This window comes from Balaenoptera ricei, chromosome 2 (genome assembly GCF_028023285.1).
Source record: "Balaenoptera ricei isolate mBalRic1 chromosome 2, mBalRic1.hap2, whole genome shotgun sequence".
Taxonomy (NCBI): domain Eukaryota; kingdom Metazoa; phylum Chordata; class Mammalia; order Artiodactyla; family Balaenopteridae; genus Balaenoptera; species Balaenoptera ricei.
Genome location: NC_082640.1, coordinates 181,258,910 through 181,280,935, shown reverse-complemented (window position 1 = coordinate 181,280,935; position 22,026 = coordinate 181,258,910).

Below are 22,026 nucleotides of genomic sequence, written 5' to 3'. Positions count from 1 at the left end.
GGTGGGGAATCAATTACACTAGGAAATGCAAGATGAGTCAGAGTATGCAGGACACCTCCCAGGGCATCTATGCAAGTGTGTCATTACAGAGAAACTAGTTTTATACACAGTAAAGATTTTCCAAGTACTCTCTCTGACTTAGTGCTACAGAATCCACATGAGCTGGACACAAACATTGAAGAAGATCAAAGTGGTACACGGCTTCCTGGATTTAGTGCCTTCCATCAAAATCGAGTTAGGACAGGGGGGTGAGGATGGGGAGTTTTCTTGACAAATTGCCTTGGATTTATTTTTCATCATTTATATTATATTACATAGGATTGGAACGCAACTCAGTGGACGGACAGCATAATAGTCTGCATGTTTAATACGATGTCTGCTACAGGCAAAATAGATAAAGCATTCATATCTTAATGATAGGTAAAGAATCCTTTAGTGTCACCGATGAACATGCAACTAGCAGGCATTGTCTATTTATGAAAACACCTTTATATTTGTACCCCATTACAGCAGAGATATTGCTACATTGGTAGCTATATTCTTACACTGATAGAATAAACAATTCACACACAAACACACACACACACACACAGACCAGCAAGATAATGGTAAGATAAATGGTGGTATAGTCATACAATAATAGCTCCCTGCTAGAAGCTAGAGAATTTCCTTCTCATTTTTCTAATATAAAAGAAACAGCTCTGCATACTAGAAAGAATTCTTGAGACCAGGGTTCACATCTCAGGTGCTCTCCTGACTAGCTGTGTGACCTGGAACATTGTTTTGCAAACTATCATGTGCTCATGAATCACCCAGGGATCCTGTTAAAATTCAGGTTCTTTTTCTCTAGGTCTAGAGGGGAGGGTGCCTGAGACTCTGCATTTCTCACAAACTTGTACCTGTGCTCAGGATGGTGATCCTTGGACTCGACTTTGAATCTCAGTTTCTTCATCTGCAAAATGTAGATGCTCATGTTTAACATTGCAGTGAGGATTATACCAAACAACGCTTATAGAAGCCTCGGCCAAGAGTCTGGCATGCAGTGTGTTCCATCGGTGGACGTGGTTACGACTATTATGAATGATGTGCTCACGGAACCAGTGCAAACATTAACCACCTGAAGGGAACAAGGTAACATCAATGAGATGCATGTGGTTCCATCACCTCCTTCATCCTACAGCTAATGGCAATGTTGCAGATTTACTTAGCCCTGTAAATTCTGACTGCAATGCATTGTGCATTCCACCATCTTCCTCAAAATAATAAGGACACTGGGAAAGAAATAAAAGGAGAAAATCTGTTTGCCTTAGAAAGTTTCCACAGCTCAGCAGAGCCCTGCACGTATTGGATGGTAACTTCATTTCCCAGGGTCTGGTGGAGGCCATAATCCATGAAAATGGAACACAAGTCCTTGCATGATGTACTTTGCAGTAAGCCGCTAAGATTCACTTGCAGCTCTGCGTGAGACCCCTGAGTTCTCTTTGATAAGTTGCCCGACCCGAGAAAGCTGAAAATGTGTCCATTATTGTGAGGGCTGCTGGGAGGAGACAGTATTAGAAGCGTAGAGGGTGGTGGATCACGGACCCTGGGGTGCGAAGCCTGCTTCCTGACCTCGTTGGTTGCACGAGGAGAGCCTGAGTTGGTTTTACAAAGTACTCAAAGCCCTGGTGAGGCAGGGTAAGACGGGATTTGGGTTGCCTTCTACCAAATGCACGTGGGTGAGGTTATCAGGGTGTTAAGAAGGGTTTTAGCACCTGTGGAAATGCGGGAGCCGGCACCAGGCAACCCTGCCCCTCCCCTGCAGAGGAAAGATCACCCTGGTGTGCAAATTGCAAAGTCAGGAAAGAATAATGTGTAGTGCAGACGAGGCCATGGGGGGGCTGACCCTCTCATCCCCGGCTTGGGAGAGGATAAACTGTTTCTGTTTCTCTGGAGGGCAATTTGGCATTCCTTTTCAAAACCTTTAAAACTGTGCATACCCTTAGACCCCGCAGACCTATATCGGAAAAATTATACCAAGGAAACAACATAAATGTGTGGAATATTTTAGCTTTAGAGTTCCATGCCTGGAACTGGGATGCAGGATTTTTATTTTATTTATTTATTTATTTATTTTGGTAATCTTGATGGGTAGGGAAAGCTGAAAACAAAAACAAACCAAAAAAAAAAAAAAACAACAACAACAGAAAACAACAAGAGCAATACAGAGACAAAGCAAAAAACAGTTATCTCTTTTCAAAGCCACAGGCAGTTTTCTCTCCCAGAGACCTGGAGCCTGGGGCTGGCCTTTGGTGGAGGACCCTCTAGTGCTTGGAAGCAATCCCCTTACGTGGGGAAGGATATTAAGCCAATACTCTCCCCAATATCCCCAGGCAAATCTGAGAATGCAGGTGTGTTAGACTCAAAAGTTAAGTGCCCTGCCTCTTTCTGTAAATTGTTAAGTGCTGTTTTTACCCAGAACTGCATTTCTGCAGACTTGTACCCTCCTTTATATATAGCCCAGTTTCTTTACTAGATAAGGTTTCAAGCTGGTTGCATTTTGCCTAGAAAGGGGGGCGGGGGGCATTCAGCCATGTAGTATTCAGATGGTGGTAGGCAGACAGGAGCCGCATACATATAGCCTGAGGACCTGCTTTCAATTCGCTTATATTCTAATGGGCTGAGACAGGTAATAAACACGCACATGAGTAAGTAAACAGATACAAGAATACGTAATAAAAATAAGTCCTATGTAGAGGAAACTACAATAACAATAGAAAGTATTGAGAAGGTCTCTGAGGGCCCTGATGAGGTGGTAAGGAGTGAATGAAGGAAGAGGGATACAATGGCCGTCACACTAGAGAAAACTCTTAGGGGGAGCCGTTGCTGTGAACACTTATAGAAAAAGGCCATGGCATTTGGAGGCATGGGAGATTTTTTTTTGGATGGCTATTTGATGGCAGATTTGGAGGCTAATGAGAATGATGTAGTAGAGAGGGAGAACTTGATGATGCTGAACAGAACGAAAAAACCTGGAGTAACACAGTCCTGGAGAAAGAAGGGGGCATGGGGCAGGGAGCACAAGCAAAGGAGTTGTCTTAGGGATGAGATGGGTGCTGATTCCATCACATGGGGGGAAGCCAGAGATTGTGAAGACAGACACAGGCAGCCAGTCTCCCTGGAGAAATAAAGATGGAGAATTTATGTCTAATTGCATCCTTCTTCTTTGAGATGTAAGGTGAGGTCACCAGTAGAATGTGGTGGCGGTGGGGGTGATAGTAGAGGAAGGATGGCTGTGAAACCAGCATCTCCAGAGCTGGAAAGGTAGATCTGCCTGGAAAACGTAGTACTGTCTAGTTGGATTGAACATCTATTTCAGATGTGTGGTCACTTACTGAAATGCATCCATTCAGCCCATTTTGCAACATTCTTCAGCCACAATCAGCTCCTCGGCAACACATGCAGAGAAAGAAGACAGTCAGTATAGCTAGGTGTGATGAATAATTTTATGTGTCAACTTGGCTATACCACAGTACCCAGATATTGGATCAAACATTATCCTTGATGTTTCTGTGAAAGTATTTTTAGATAAGATTAACATTTAAATCAGAAGACTTTGAGTAAAGCAGATTTCCCTCTGTAATGTGGATGGACCTCGTGCAATCAGTTGAAGACCTTTAGAGAAAAAAGAGTGACTTCCATGGAAGAAGATGGAATTTTGCCAGAAGACTGTCTTTGGACTCAAAATGCCACTCTTCCCTAGGTCTTCAGCCTTCTGGTCTACCCTGAAGATTTTTGAACTTGACAGCTTCCAAAATCACATGAGTCAATTCCCTAAAATGATTCTCTCTGTATACACATCCTATTGGTTCTGTTCTCTGGAGAAGGCTGACTAATCCAACAGGTTTCAGGGGGGAAGTGGGGTTACCAGGGTAGTCTGATGAGCAGAGAATGGGCAAGGGAATGAAGGCTGTTTGCAAGGGATGGCTATGGTCATAGTAGAGAAATTGTACATGGTGGGAGGCTGTACCCATCAGAAAAGTCTAGGTTACCCTGGAATAAGAAACAAGCCCCAAATCTCAATGGCCTATCACAGCAAACATTTATTTCTCAAGCAGGATGCATCCAGCCTTTGTTCATTGTGGTCGCTCAGGGACCTGTGTTGATGAAGACTCCATCTCAACATTGGCTTCCACAATTGTTGCAATGGGAAGAAAAGAGGGTCAGGGAATCTCACTGGTAATTAAAATTCATATGTCACTTCTTCTCAGATTTCATTTGTGAAAGCAAATCACAAAGCTTCATCTAACTTCACAAGGTGGTCAAGGAGCAGTTCTACCATGTTCTGGAAAGGAGAATAATCAGAAATTTGTGAAATAGCTTTAATAACTACCAGGGATGCCAGATAATAAAAAAAAAAAAACAGTAGGATCGATGGACTAAGGGTCTCAGTGGTGCTGCAGAATTTCTGGACTGGGAAGACTGGAGTGATCTGGAAGCTTGGAGGCTATAGTCACAGTGTGTTGAAAGGCTGAAGTTAAGTTTCAGAAACGGTGAAGCTAAGAGAGATGACAATTTAAAGACAGGACCGTGTGCAGAGCTACCTGAGATAGGGAGAAAGTTAAGTTCTTTACAGATGTCATTCTCACAATTAGTGTGCAGGAGGGCTTCTTAAAATACAGGTTGTTGGGTCCCACCCACAAGAGTTTCTGATTCAATAGGTCTGAGGTAGATCCTGAAAATTTGCATTTCCAGCAGGTTCCCAGGTAATGCTGATGGCCTCTGCCTTGAAGGTATGAATATACAAAGAATAAGAGGCCTTGGTGTTAGATAGGTCAGCGCTATGGATTTTGAGTTTTTTAAGATTGATGACGGTGTACACCCTGCATAATTCCTTTCACTTCAGTTTGAACAAGATTTGTGATGGCGAGCTATCACTCCTATGGTGATTATATGACAGGAGAGATTATGCGAGTGTAATGAAATCCCTAATCACTTGACTTTGAGTTAAACAGATGGGAGATTATCTTGAGTGGGCCTGACCTCATCAGGTGAGCCTTTCCAAGAATCTGAAGCCTTCCTGAAGGAAGAGGTTCAAAGTGGGAAGGGGCCTATGAAGGAGGCCCTATAGTGAGGACCAGGGAGCGACCTATAGGAGCTGAGAGCTGACCAGCATGTAGCAAGACAACGGGGACCTCAGTCCTGCAACCACAAGGATCTGAATTCTGCCAACAACCTGAGGGAACCTGGGGACAGACGTTTCCCCTAGTTGAAGCTCCAGAGGAGGATGCACCCAGGTGACACCTTGATTTCAGCCTGTGAGACCCTGAGTGGAGGACCTAGCCAAAATGTGCTGGACTCCTGGCCCACAGAAACAACAAGGTAATAAATGTGTATTGTTTAAGCCCCTTAGTGTGTGACAACTTGTTACACAGTTTATGAATCAGGGTTCTCCACAGAAACAGAACTAATTATTAATTAATTTATTTAAAATAAGATATATAGATATAGATACATATCTATAGCTATCTTGATATACTTATCTATCTATCTATCTATTTATTTATTTATTTAAAGGAACTGTCTCATGTGATTCTTTTGGGCTGGCAAGTCCAAAATCCATAGAGCAGGCCAGAATGGAAACTCAGACAGGAGTTAATGCTGCCTTGAGGTTGAATTTCTTCTCCACCAGGAAACCTTAGTTTTAACTTTTAAGATCTTTCAACTGCTTAGATGAGGCCCACCCACATTATTGAGAGTAATCTCTTTAAGTTCAAGTCAACTGATTCTAGATGTTAACCAAGTCTATAAACACCTTCACAGCAACACCTAGATGAGTGTTTGATTAAATAATTGGGTACTAGAGCTTAGTCAAGTTGACACATAGACTATCACACACAGAAATAGAAAACTAGGACAAATTAATTGATGTTGAAGGGACAATATTAAAATAGTCTAAATAAAACTTTAAGTGAATGGCAAAGCACACAGCATACTCAGTAAGTTTCTGCTTTTAATTGAGATCATCTTTCCAAAAATTTAATTTTTTAAAATAATATATATTCCCCATATCCAAAATGTGACATGATAAGATGGAATAATCATTGTACACAGAATAGGGAAAATTGGAAAGTGTCTTTGTTCCAGAATTTGCCAGCTCATTTATTTTGGTCAAGTCCCTTAACTTCCTTTGTCTCATGATCTGCAAAGTGATTTTACCTTACAGCAAGATAAGGTTAATTGATTTGAAAGTTCTTCCTAATTTTCCAGATCTCCTCAAAAATGATTCAGAAGGGCTTACAATAAAATGTGCTTTAAGGCAGTGAAAACAGAACCAGAAATTTAAAATCTATTTAGAAGAATAGGAGAACACATTTATTTTGAGGGCTGATAAAATTATTGTGATTGAGCGATGATTTAGCCTGCAGCTCTGCAGCAGCAAAGGCAAAAAGAGAAAGATGTTGAGATGCATTTACTATTTCAACAACGACCACAAACGCTATTATGTAATGGGAGTAAATACACGTTTATTAGTCAGAGAAATGTTTCTTGGAAATACTTGATTATGCCGTGACTCATAAAAAGGGACACTGATGTGTGTTCTCCAAAACAATGGTTGTGGGTCACACTGGCCTGAGTGCCAGTACCAGCTCTGCCAGTTTCTAGATACCACTCTGAACCTGGGTGAGATACTTAATGTCTCTGAGCCTCTGCTTCCTCATCCCAAAATTGGGAAGATGCGTTGTACCTTCTTTATTGAGTAGTTGTGATGTATTTAATGGAGTAGCTATATCTAAAGGGCTTAACTCAGTGCATGATTTAGAATAAATTCAATAGACATTACCTAGTTAATTAGAATTTTGATTGTCATTGTTATGGCAGATACTTAAAGTTCTTTACATGGTCTTTAGTCTTACAAACCCATGATAGAAGTCATCCCACCTCCAGACCGAATATTCATTCATTCCCTCTATACATATCTTCTGAGTTCACTGTTCCAGGGGCTATTTAGAGACGGTATAACCATTATGAGTCTTAATTTTATTATCTATAAAAGTCCAAGATTGGGGGAAGTAAGGATACCTACCTTGCCAGGTAGTGAAATAAAGCTAGAAAACATTACAGATGAGAATCAAGCCTAGAGCTTCTGGAGCATTCCAGCCCTCATTTAGTTTTTCAGACTCTGGCCCCATCCCACCCTACCTACTGATTCAAGTTCATCTTGATCTGCGGAAAAGGATGGTCCTCTCCAAGACGATGTTCATATATATGAACTTCACATCTCAAAAAACGTGTCTGACGGGAAATTGATGTCAGGGCATGCTGCACTTCAGCAACTGTAATAGCACAAAATTAACTTCTGCCCAAGTAAACCCTTCCTCAATGCAGTGATGGACACTCATAAGTTGAGAGCTTATTTTTGTGAGACTTGCATAAGCTCTAAAATGGGAGCTCTTCTTCTGAATACAAGACTGTTATACACCAGTAAGTGTGATTATCCCAAGGGAAGGTTGTTTTGTTTATTTATTTTTCCTTAGGATATCAGACCTGCTAGTCTACATTTCCATGGGTCCATAATCTTTCAATTAGATACTCACTTGAATATGAATTATTTTGCCAGTGATCCTTGCAGAGGAATGTTTGGGAAAAAAAGAGAGAGAGAAAAGCTTTGCAAACAAGAAGTCTCATCAACTCAATATTACACTTTGTCATTAATGACACTGACTCTTTCATTCAGTATTCAGCCCAACTTAACAGTAATTTGTGCCTGAGAGCAGGAGAGAAAGGGGGAAAATGAAGGCTGAAAAGAAAGTGTTTATATTAGAAATAATTTTAAAATAGTATATCTAACACATAGTGAGAATGAATATTATTTTCACCATTAAAATTCAATTATATGCACAGCAGTTTTGCCTCTCTCTTAAATGGTAAAATGGTACTATGGAGCCTTAAGTGTGGTGATAGTTGGTGTATGCATTTCCTTCCTTATTTTTTTGCACTGCATCCTATATATATTGTATTTTACATTTCCAAATTAATGATCCTTCTGTGAAAAGCTTTGTAAGGTGAAAGAGGTGCTCTTTAAAGAGACGTTTCAAGATACAAAGAGCATAGATGTTAAGATCTCAGGTTGCATTGGTTCATTCCTCCCACAAGTATGTGTTATGAGTTCAATCAGCCCCAGGCATGGTGTTAGACACAGAATTCACCAGGAAGTAAGGATGGACCACTACCCAAGGAGGGCAGATTCCCAAAGGGAGCTGGTCTTGGAGCATGCAATCACAAAGAGGTTATGAGAAATGGCAGAGCAGGCATGTCTTCTAATCTGAGACCCTGGTGGGTCATAATGACGTGAGAAAGACACTTTGGGATCCACGGCACATCCACACAAATACTATGCTATACTTAGGACCCATAAGAAGATCAAGGTTGCTGGAGGGTAAAATGCGAGGAAGAAGTCGTTGATGGGAAGAAGGACGAATGGCTGTTGGTCTCCACATCCTGATGTCCAAAGGACGCTAAGCAGATGAATGCATGTAAATGGGTAAAATCTGAACAAACTCTGTAGTTCAGTTAATAGTACCAATGCCAATTTCCTGGTAATCGATGGGGGAAGCTCAGTGGCAGGTACCCAGGAACTCTCTGTGCTATTTTTGCAATTTCTTGTGATTTTAATATTATTTCAAAGTAAAAGTGTTTAAAATATTTTTTAAAGTACATGCATTGTAAAAAGGATACTAAACCATGAAGGTAAGGGGGGGCCAGTACAGACTTCAGTGCAGAGATGTGTTTCCTAACGAGGTTAGACTTGGAAGGAGCTTCAAAGGTTTTCAAAACACACCCCTTCTTCTTCATGCAGGAAATGAAATAGAATTCCAGACAGAACTAACAGGATCACACAATACATGAGTGATGGAGCTGGAATGACATGACAGTCTTGTTCAATGATTGCCTGGCAGTTTCAGTTTTTGCATTTATTTAGTCATAGATGCTGAAATGTATTTGAAAGAGTGTACTCTCTTAAGACAGACAACTCTGTGTTTTATCCTCATCTTGACCACTGCAGACCTTTCTGGTTGTGACCTGAAGTAGTTTAAGGCACACTCTGGAGTCAACTGCCCAACTCTGACTCAACCTGCATTGGAATGGGACTGGGGGTCAAGTGTATTTCATGTTCCCCATCTGTAGGAGCCAGGAATTTATGGTACCTACTGCGTAGGTCTGTAGCAAGGACTAACCTGACCCGTGTGTGGATGGTTCTCAGCGTTTGTTGTGGCACATGAGTGTTCAGTAGTATTTTACCTATTGTTACTATTTGAGCTGACTGACTCTGGACACATTATTTAATGTTGATAACTTCCAAATTCACATCTATAAAATGGGGATAATCATAGGTATTTAACAAGGCCATGAGAAGGCTGGGTGAGATAACGTATGTCATAGGTCTGGGACAGAGTAGACATTGATATCTACTAGTGTCTCTTCTTCCTGCCTCTTGACCCTCTTCCATGCTGGCCAGCTCCTCTGTGCCCCATCTACCAACAGTACATGGCTGACCCCAACAGATATCCTGCCCTGCCCCAGGGTCCTGGCCCACATCTCTCCTCTTGTAATATATTCTAATTTTTAAAAATAGATATTTATCACAGAAAAAATAAAAAAGAGAAAAGATTTACCCTCAAATTTTCTGTCTAGGGTCATGCATCATGCATATTTTGGCATGATTTCCTCTAGGTTCATTTTACATATTTTTACACAAGTGAGTTTATTCAGAGAGAGAACAGTTTTGTATCTTATCATTTGTTGGGGAGAAGGGTAATGGTGCTTAAAAGTATTTTTCTTTGTCATAAATATTTTTAACAATTTATAATGGCTGCATAATAGTCCTTTGTGGGAGGGGTATATGTATGTATTCAGTGATTCTTATATGAAAATGTATTTATATAAATTTTTCCAATATAAATGAACAACAATGTGATGAACAGATCTTCATGCATATAACCTGGACTTGCTGATGGACTTGTCTAATGTTGAATTTTATCTCTCTTCTTGGTTTCTGATCTCATTTGCTCCATCCCTGTGTTTCACTCCTTTGGTTTTTCTGAAGTTCATCATTGCTGAATAGCAGCTTCTTGTTTGGCCTACTACTTAGTTCTTTACCTCTTTGGGTACCATGTTCTTCTTCCCAAAGATTGGGTCTCTCACTCTAGAGGCAGATCTGGTCTGGGCTCCTGTCCCATCTCTGTTTGCCTGACTTATTAGAGTTAATATTACTAGTCTCAATTTGTCAAAAACAGAAACAAATACAACCCCACAACTAACCCTTTCCATTCTATCAGGATGCCTTTTGAAGACATTGTACTCCTTATGTTTTCTTTGTTTTGATTTTGAATGGGCAATATCAAGTCCTCCAAGAGGTGTAGAATGAAATGGAGAAAATATGATTTGTAGGTGGATTGACCATGGAGCAGACGTTCAAAATTACTAATCTAGTTCACACAAGCATGAGCTTTGACCTACAGTAGAAATGAGTTCCAGTCTCAACAATTCCAATAAAGTTATTGAACCTGTTTGAGCTTTAATTCCCTGTCTGAAAATGAAGGATGACAACAGCTATTGAATGAGTTGCCATGAGGACTTCTGATCACTGGGTTTGTGCTGGTCACTAGGCAATCTAGTGGCTAATCAAGCCTCAGGGACAATTGATATGTCGACAATCAGTGCAAAGAAATCATTAATATCAGTGTGAACTGAAACATGAAAATTACCCACCCACCGTAAGCCTCAGTTTCTGTCTCTGAAAAGAATTAGAGAAACACATACTTATTCTTTAGGGCTGTTCTATTGAAAGAGATAATGCATTTAAAGTGCCTGACATATGCCAGGAACTCAATAAATATTCATTTCTTCTCACTCTCCTTCTCCTCCCTAATGCCATCTTGGATTTCACCACAAGGCATTTGACCAGGCGAAGATGGTCACATTGGAGACACGGGCAGTGAGGAACTGCACTCCTCCAGACTTTTTAGAAAATGATTGAAAGTTAAACTGGGCCAGGAGTCTGGTGACGTTTGGGTGAGAGACAGAGTTAAATTAAGGTTTAATCTTAGCCCCTTCCATGTGTTAACCAGGCTGTGCAGAGCCAAGAGCTTGAAAGAGATTCAATGCTGAATTTTCTCACTAATCTGATGAGAAGAGAGAGGCATGGAAAGAAAGAAAACGAGAGAGAGGGAGAAACAGAGTTCAGATGGCTAATTTTCTAGCCAGCAGCTACTGGAATGTTTCCATGGAGATATGAAAAGAGACAAAAAGAAATAATAACTGAAAATGGGCTTTATTGGCCGGAAAAAGTTATCATCCTGCTGGGGTGGAGGTCAGTTGGCAAGAGGATGGATGGAAACAGGTACTCGGGGGACATATTTCATTTTAATATAGTCACTTTGGTACCCCTCTATCTGCACATTCAATTAGCATCGGAGGGAAAAATAAAAGTTCCTCGCATGTCAGCCTGCTTTCCAAGCTCGGGGGAAGAAGTTGTGTAAATGCAGTGACCTTACATTGCTCTCCTCAGAGAGTACTCTCCATCTCTGTGTTGGCCTCCGATGTTAAAGAAATGGATAGCTCATTCTTTTCCTTTTCAGTTTCCTTCATGAAAGAAAAGGTTTAAGTGTCATTTTAAATGCAAGCAGTTGAGTAATTGTCTGTTTTGTAGATTCTCTTACATCCCCCAGAGTCATAAGAACCAACCCTCCATGCCTGTTCCTTTTCTCCCGTCTTCTCTCAAGTGCATTTTGCTGATTCACTGATGGTTGACCTGAAATATGGCTCATGTGTCCCTCCACCATCTCCAAGGCATGTTGATGGCAAGGTGAGCTTTGCATGGAGCTTCCAAGGTCACAATCATCAGCAGTGAGAGTTTTTCAGGATTTTCTCCCTCCCATATTTTTTTACACATGATTCCAGCTCTCCTGTCAAATCAGCTTAACTTGTTTGGATTTGTGCTGCCCTGAATCATTCCTTTAGACCATAAGTTTCCAAGAGACCCTTCACCCCTGACTTATAAAATTCTACTAAGTCTTCAACATACCAATTAAATTCTATTTCCTAGGTCTCCCTGCCCCAACTCTCAAAAAAAAAAAAAAAAACTGTTTCAATCTCCCCGCCTGTACACAAACTTGAGTGAGTCTGATCTCAGGAGCATTCATTCATTCATTCATTTATTCATTTATTCATATTTGTTATATTTGTGGAGGATTTTCTAAAAATGGCTACAGTATTTCTAGTTCTGATTGCTCTTCCAAAACCTTGTCCCTCCTCAACAATAAGTGGAGTCTTCGTTCCCTCTCCTTGAACCTGGGTGGCATCTGCAACTGCTGCCTTGACTAATGGAAAGTGGAGGTGACAGTGAATGACGTCTGATGATGGTGAGCAAAGGGGGGTACTGTCCTCGCCTGGATCTCTTTCTTGAGATGTCACCCTTAAAACCTCCATGTTGTTAGGAAGCCCAGGCCACATGAAGAGGCAGCATGTAGGTGTTCCCATCATTGACAGCCTATGGTCAATACCAAGTGCAAGGCACATGAATGAATGAGCCTTCAGTAGCTTCTAGCCACTGAGTCACTCCTCACTCAAGTATTCCAGCTGAGGTCTCAGACATACTGGAGCAGAGACAACTACAGTAAGTCCCCTACATACGAACCCTCAAGTTGTGAACTTTCAAAGATGTGAATGTGCATGCCATCAACGTCAGGCATGAGTGAAATTGCAGCTTGCCCTCCGTCTCCTACTGCTGATGATCCTTCAGCTCTGCCATCTCCCACCTCCTCTCCCTCCTCCAGTCAGTAACTCTTCTTGCCTGTTCACTTGATGCCAGCCCCTGTATGCCAGCGGTTGTACTGGACTACTGTACTTTTCAAAGTACTGTACTGTAAGATTAAAAACGTTTTCTTTAATTTTTGTGTTTGTTTTTTATGTATTATTTGTGTGAAAAGTATTATAAAACTATTATAATACAGTACTATATAGCCAATTGTGTTAGTTGGGTACCTAGGCTAACTTTGTTGGATTTAACGAACAAATTGGACTTACGAATGCGCTCTCGGATCGGAACTCATTTGTATGTAGGGGACTTACTGTACTCACTTTGCCTAGTTCATACAGCTGATCTCCAAAATCTGCGAGCCTAATGCTGGTCATAGCAATTAAAAATAGAGCACCATTCATTCATTCATCCATCTCTTCATCCTTCACCTAAGTCACATTCACTGATGTCCACTGTGTGTCATACACTATAGGCATGTGCAAGGGGTCTACCCTGAGGAGCTCACAGACATGCCAATTATTCTCCTATTGATCCCTGAATCCCAAACAACCATAGAGCAACCCTCCTAATGTTGCATTTCAGACTTTCACAACCATTCAATTATGAAAGCGTTTCTGCAATTTCATTCCAACTCAGCTCCTTTAAAATAAGGGACTGACTCTATATTTCCCATGGTACATAGCACAGTTTTATAAACTTAATAGATGTTCCATAATGATTTGTTAATTAAAAAATTCAGTTAATCACTGGTATTAGGTTTTTCAGGCCCCAAACAAATAAACTAAGTACATTTTGAAAAAAGACTTGAATAAATGAAACCATTCTGCAAATAGGAGAGAAGGAAGACATCAACAGTTTTTTGATCTTTACTATATGACAGGCAACTGCTGTTTCATTCAATCCACATAGCAATCCTATAAAAAACATGATAATACTCAAATTACAGATTTGAGACTTCAATCCAGACTGGCAAAGTTGTATGGCTACTGAGGGTGGTGCTAGGAGTCTAGCCAAGGCAGAGAAACCCTTCCCAGCCACAGTGGTGGCTTCCACACATGAAGACAAAACACAGATGACATTTGCTTTCAAGACCTTTGAATAGGCTGCTTTGAGAAGGATGATCTTCAACGTGTAACTTTATGTCTTGTGTGCCACTGGTACGTGGGGACTTGATAGCTTATGCACATTCTGGATGCCTCCTCTTTCAATGGTTTCCAAGCCTCACGGAAAAATGTTACCAACTAATACTCCTATTGTGTAAGTGGGAAGAAACAAGGCACAAGACTTAAGGAAAAAAAAAAAAAAAAACGTTTCCTATCCTCAAGAAGCCTTAAAAGTTAAAAACAAAATATGTTCATCACAAAAGCTCTATGTTAGCTTTGCTTTTATATGTTGTATGAACAGGAATGTTGTGAAACGTTGCTAAATATACTTCAGTGAACACAGGGAGGAAGCTGAGGGGTATGGAGCATCTCCTGTGGAAACTGAAAGCACATCTTGCCCTGCTGCTCTGCTCCATGAGCATAAGGAAGGAGACTGAGAGACAGAAGGCTCCAACCTAATGTAAGTATACCTTATTACTCTGGGTGACCTTGACATCCAAAGACTTCATTTTAACCAACAACACATTTGTTTCGAGGCTGTAGTTGGTAGTGTCTAGAAGGATGATGTAACTGTTTATTAAAAGAAACTGTGGTGTTGGGAATTATTCTTTAGATAGTGGGACTTCTTACAAGAAATTCCAAAAAACCCCAGAAACTTCTGGATAGCATATGGATGAAGAAATACCCTTCTGATGAAGTCCTTCTACTCTGCCTCTAGAGAACTGTGTAATTGGAATCAGAAATCTGGATGTGATCATCTTGACTCCATTAACCCATACTGTTTTAAAAATGAGGAAATTGGAGGCTGCTGGAGGTGGGGGGGTCACTTTCCCCAGGTCATCCCGTGGTTAAGACCAGTTGTGATCAGCTCTGAATGGTCCTGTGAGCTAGCACACCCTTGCTCCACACATCTTGCTTGGTCTGACCACCGTATCCACATTCTATTCTGTTCTCTACCTTCCTGGCTTCTGACCTTACTGTGAGTCTTATTACAGTCCAGACCTCACTACTTCTATAGGGTTTGTCCACTGTCCGTCTTTTTAGCAACATTTTCCTCTAGAAGAGGACCCATACATAAACACATTAATATGCCAGGTAAAAATCCTATAAGGACTGGACAGTCATAAAATAGGAGAGAATCATTCAAATTCGAATATATAGACCATTCTGGCTAAAACGATAGGTCTGCTGGTTGGAACTGGTTGCATGAAGCTCATTTGAAAATCAACATGGACCACAAATAAGGTCAGATGTCTTGATTGACAGATGACCATTGAGATACCTTCATCTCCTAGAACATTCTTTCTTCTGTAACTCAGTCCAAAGTTGCTATCATATAAAATTATTCTTCACCCCACCCCTTTCCCCAAGATAGAACTATCTTTTTATCCTTTGTGTATCCCCATTGGTATATCGCCATGAAAACTTTAAGAAGAGTAAATATATTAATATTCATAATAATAGCAATAACAGCAGTAAAGCCATTGTTGAATGCATACATGACAGGTAAAGTACTAAGTGTGTTATTTCACTTAATAGCCAAAATTATTTCAGGAATGGAAATCTTCTCTATTCTATCTTACAGATTAGGAAATTGAGGCACAGAGGAGTTAAATAATTTTCCCAAAGTCTAAAAAGTGAGGTAGCCAAGGCTCAGTTACATGTACTTCTTATTCTAGAGCTCAGCTTTTCTTCCAGCAGATATTTTTTCTCTATCAGCCATCCGCTACTCTATGAAGAGCTCCAGAACTCCTCTGACTTTTGTTTAACATTTTTCTCTCTGCTTGACTATGAGTTTCTGAAGGACAAAGACAGAGGGCTTCACACATAGTAGGAAATCATTTTTTCTCTATTAAAAGGACAATATGCCCTTGAAAACTATGACTTAGAATTGTATGTTGGCATCATCATGTATCATGGAACAAATACAGAGCCTTGCATGAAGGGTACACATGGCAGAGCCATTTTCTTATTTTCTTTACTTTTGCCTGTTTTTTAAATTCACAACTGGCCCTTTAAATTATAACTGTGCTGTTACTAAGTTTTGCTGTGTAAAAAGCTTTTCCTAAAATGGGACACTTCATTCTGATTGGTTCCAATTACATCCTCACTTGACTTTGGTGCCCAACAGTCTCCTGATCCCACTTCAGTAAAAACCCATCAGTGGGTGACTAAATATGACCAAGAAGGAAAAGAGATTGTCAGGTGTCCCCTTCAATGCCCACAGAGGGCTCCAGAGTCATCCCGAGCTTGTCAGGAGAGCCCAGAAGGTCGGCAGGAAGAAAAAGTTAATGAGAATCAGTGTTGACTGCCAGAGATCTGGTGAGGGAGAGGGGAACCCGTGATCTAGATCATCTGACACCTCATCAATAACCAAGGACACTTGAGATCATCACATGCAGTTTTCCTCAAAGTTATTTCTTAAAAACTAATTTGCATGTGATGTTCTGAAATGAAAGGAATCTATAATCAAATAATTATGGGACACATCTCATGCAGGAAGTGTCACAATGTACATTTGCATACAAAAATCTCTGAAATGTACAGAAAAGAAATCTACTCAGCTGTAATCCAGTATATTGCACACTTCCTTAGCCATTATGGCAGAGACAGTTTGTTTCCACTAAATGTCCATTCTCTTCAATTTCCTTAGTAATGGAACTCTGATTTTATTCACATTGGCAATACCCTTGACTTAAAATACTACATTTCACAGTATCTCTTGCAACTGGGTATGGTCATGTGACTACATATTCTGGCCCATGAGGTAAAAACAGAGTGTCACAAGGGACTTCAGGAAAATCTATTTAGAGGAAATTGATTTAGCTAGGAGAAAACCATTCTGTCTTCCATGCTTTATACTTCTTCATTTCTGTTACTTGGAATGCAGATGTAATGGCGAGCTCTGGCAACCATCTTGAACTACATGGTGACTGAAGATGGAAGTAATTGCTAAGGACTGTGGAGAAGGAAGATAGAAGCATCTGGACTCCTCATCATACCAGCCCAGGACTGCTTACCTCTGGACTTATTTCACTTGAAAGAAAAATAAATGTCCATCTTGTTTTCATTGTAACTTTTTATTTTATATTGGACTATAGTTGATTAACAATGTTGTGTTAGTTTCAGGTATACAACAAAGTGATTCAGTTATACATATACATGTATCTATTCTTTATAAATTCTTTTCCCATTTAGGTTGTTACATAATATCGAGCAGTTTCCCTATGCTATACATAGGTCCTTGTTGGTTATCCATTTTAAATATAGCAGCGCGTACATGTCTTTTTTAATAGCACTGGAACACAACTTCTGGTTAAATTAATCATTGAAACAATTTTGCATATAACTTACTATTGATATCTTTTAGAACACATTTTGGAAAGCATGGATTTGACTCAATCCTCAATACCTATATCTGCCGAAGAAAACCAAAGCCCAGGGAAGGGAGGTGATTTGTCAGTGGTCACAGCTGTTTAGCTGTAGATCTGAACTTTGGCCCAAGTAACCTGAAAATTGACCCCTTGCTCTCACATTTCTTAGGCATATTTTCTATAATTTGGAAAATAATTTCCAATTTTGAAATCATTTTAGATCCACAGCATAAATGATCCAGTGCATAAATTACAGATCTTCAAGTGCCTCGGAGAGAAACTTAGAGTGCCTTAGAGAGAAAGTAAACCATTTCAGGTGACCTTGTCCTGGAATGTTCACCACTGGGCATTTGGGGTGACTTGAAATCCCTCTGTCACTTAGGCACAAGAAGTCTCTCTAAGAGAAGGCAATGGGGTAGCCAGCCAGAATGATAGTTTGTCCTCTCTCCTTTCAAATGCAAATAAATCAGGAAGGCCTTCACATCTGCCTTTTAAGAATGCCGCACTGAATGGTTCGGGGTGGTCTATCAACTTGTCTCACAGCTAACAGGCCAGTTAAAACACCTTGAGGAACCTGCAAGTTGCTACAGAGGCAAAAATGTGGCCCCTGTTTGGTGGGGCTCCCAAGTAAATAAATCCACAGTTAAACCTGCAGAGACAAGCTCCTCCTGTTCCTGTCTCTGATTGCTCTGAGTGAGTGCACACACACACACACCCCCACACACACACACCACACATACACACACACACCACACACACACACACACCCCCCACACACACACCACACATACACACACACACCACACACACACACATCACCCCCCACACACACACCACACATACACACACACACCACACACACACACATCACCCCCCACACACACACACCACACACATCACACCACACACACACAAACATCACACCACACACACACCACACCACACACATCACACCACACACACACCACACACACACACACACACACACCAGACACACCACACACACACACCACACACACACACCACACACACCACACACACACCACACACACACACCACACACACACACACACCACACGCACCACACACACACACCTCACACATCACACCCCACACACACACACACACCACACACACCACACACACCACACACACACACACCACACACACCACACACACACACCACACACACACACCACACATCACACACACACACACACCACACACACACATCACACCACACACACACACCACACACACACATCACACCACACACACACCACACACACACGCACACACCACACACATCACACCACACACACACAAATACCACATTACACACATACCACACATACACACACACATACCGTACTTACCACACACGCCCCACACCACACTTACACTCTGTGAATTCTGCTAGGCTGAAATGGAAACAGGAAAAGGGAACACTGTATCATTAATTACTCCCCCATTGTTAGAAAAAAAATTAAATTATGATATTGTTACCTGAGGGCTTGCTGACAGACTTCTTCAGTTTCTCCTCCACCTGGCGTAAATCCAAGGCTTCTTTTCTCCCTTCTTTCTTTTGAATTCTGGAATGCAGACAGCAGAATTTTCCATCAGTAAACGAATGTGTCTAAACCCCAATTATCATGCCGTGTCAGGAGAAGGGGCCCTTAGCCGTCATTTCACTCCATTTCTAAGCAATGAAATACTGAATCCTTGGGGTATTCATAGGTTGCATCTCCCTAGAAGTTTCTAGCAATTTGGGCGCTTTTTTCCCCTATAAATTCCCAGTCACACTCATTTTTAAGGAATTGTTTAAAACCTGTGGTGGGATTTTACATCTTACATCCCATAGATTCTCACATTTTCAGAGGAACATGGGGAGATTTTACAGCCTTTTTTCCTTCCTCTCCCATATGCTGAAGTTAACTAGTATAACAAACAAATCCCAGGTCTCAGAAGTTTAACAAGTAAAAATTAACATTTTGTATCTCTTGTCCAGTGAGGTCAGTGGGTGAGAGTGCTTTGCTCTGGGCCAGGGGTTGGTAAATTACAGTCAGTCTGACACCTCTTTTCAGAAATAAAGTTTTATTGGAACACAGCCATGCCCAGTCATTGGTATGGTGTCTGAAAATCAGCTGACCCTTGTTCTAGGCAGGTATTCAGGGATGTTGTCTCCTTCTGTCTTGTGTCTCCCTTCTCTGAGTTCTGGAAGTCTCTCCATTTTGCAGGCAGGTGGTAAGAGAGAGTGGAGGTCACCTGTGGGAGATTTTTTTTTTAACAGATTAGGCATAGAAGTCCTGTACAGGGCTTCCACTCATATTCTATTGGCCAAAGCTCAGTCACATGGCCACACTGATCTCTCAGGGATGCTAGAAAAGGGTATTATCTTTGTGTCCAGATAGAAGGAGAATCACTACCTGTGAGCACCCACAGTTTCTGCTCCCTTGTCTCTCTTGATTTCAACATCTATATCTAGGGATCAGGACTCCCATAGTTTCTATCACTGTAGTACCTCCCAGACCCTTCCCATATCACTCACCATGTTGCCACTACCCAGGTTCAGGTCCGTGTGTGTTTCATTTCTATTTTTGGAACTGCATTCTCTCTGCATTCACACCTCCAGTCTCCATCTCTCTTTTTCCTGCTAGGCCAAGACTGTCATCTCATGCCTTTTTTTCTGAAACAACTTCAGAGTCTCCTATGTGTCTATCACACATTTGCCAGGACTTTGGGAGGGGCAGTCAAGTTCCTCCAAAGCCTGACTGAAAGCCCTGATTCAGTCTGACATCCTTTCCTGCATGATCCCAGAGCTTTCTTCTCCACCGAATGGACTGCCTTCTTTTCAGTATTCTGCCTGTAGCCACTTGGTGTCTTGTGTTCACATTGTTCCCTCTGCCTGGAAAATACTCATCTCCCCAAATCCCAACCATCTGACCCATTTCATCATATCCAGATATAACCCATGCTTCTGACCCACTAAACTCTGGACACCACAGGAAGCAGGAGCTGGGTTGTTTTTATTTATGCGTTCTAGCCATAGAGCTAGCACATTTCCTAACACATGGTAAATGACCAAATATTGTTTTAAATGAATGAATGAATAAATAAATACCCAGTGGATTATGTATGCACTTGCATAACCAATGAGCTGGGGTCTTTTCTTCCTCTGAGCTTTCGTAAATGTACGTTTTTGGGGTAACTTAGCACTCATATTTATCATGAGCTACATGTGTGCATTTGGTATCACCTTTCCTAGGCTGCACAATTCTCATGGATAAAAGAATCACCATCAGCACCAGTGTCTAGCACATGGTAGGTACTCAATGAATGGGAGATAAATAAATAAATAGATGGATGAAGGGAGCTGAGTTCTTTCTTGGAGATTCTGACCCATACACATTCTCTAAGCCTCATATTACTTCCTTCAGGTGGGAATGGAATGTGAGGATATTAATATTAGAATGAGAAATGTCTTTCTCTTTTAAAAAAGGTATGAAAGGCTTTAAATCAAGAGCCAAGAAGATTCAAGGTTGAGTAACAGCTTAAATCCTTGAGCAGTGTAACTCTTCCTGCTCTTTTATGCGGACACAGGAATTAAGAGCCTAAAACCAGGATGAATAACTTTGGACTTAGGTGTAATATGAAGAGAAAAGAAAAAAAAGTGGGGGACTGGAGTCTGAATAGGAAATGGTTGGAATGTTATATCAAGTATCACACTAACTGTATTTAATATAGTGGAAGTGACTAGCCCTGAATCATTTTTCCTATCCATACAATGGGTAGCACTTCATTAATCAAATCTCAGCATTAGTGTAAAGAGGGTGGGTGTGATCACAAAGCCTCGTTATGTGGGCAGTTCAGATACGCAATGCTAAGAAACAATTCATTGAAAACCACAGGCTTTTAAACTCTGGAAACTTAGAAATAGATTACAAATAGTAGGCAGGCATCTCTTCCTATGCTTTAAAAAAAAAAGTTTATTTTATATTGGAGTATAGTTGATTAACAATGTTGTGTTAGATTCAGGTGTACAGCAAAGTGATTCAGTTTTATATACATGTATATGCATATACACATACATGTATCTATTCTTTTTCAAATTATTTTCCCATTCAGCTTATTACAGAATATTGAGCAGAGTTCCCTGTGCTATATAGTAGGTCATTGTTGGTTGTCTATTTTAAATATAGCAGAGTATACACGTCAATCCCAAACTCTCAATCTATCCCCCCCCCCCTTCCTCCCGGTAACCATGTTTGTTCTCTAAGTCTGTGAGTCTGTTCCTGTTTTGTAAATAAGTTCATTTGCATCATTTTCTGGATTCCACATATAAGCAATATTATTATATGATATTTGTCTTTCTTTGTCTGACTTACTTCACTTAGTATGATAATCTCTAGGTCCATCCATGTTGCTGCAAGTGGCATTATTTCATTCTTTTTTTATGGCTGAGTAATATTCCATTGTGTAAATGTATCACATCTTCTTTATCCATTCATCTGTCATTGGACATTTAGGTGGCTTCCATGTCTTGGCTATTGTAAATAGTGCTGCAATGAACATTGGGGTGCATATATCCTTTTGAATCATTTTTGTCTCTGGATATATGCCCAGGAGTGGCATTGCTGGATCATATGGTAGCTCTATTTTTAGTTTTTTAAGGAACTTCCATACTGTTCTCCATAGTAGCTGTACCAATTTACATTCCCACCAACAGTGTAGGAGGGTTCCCTTTTCT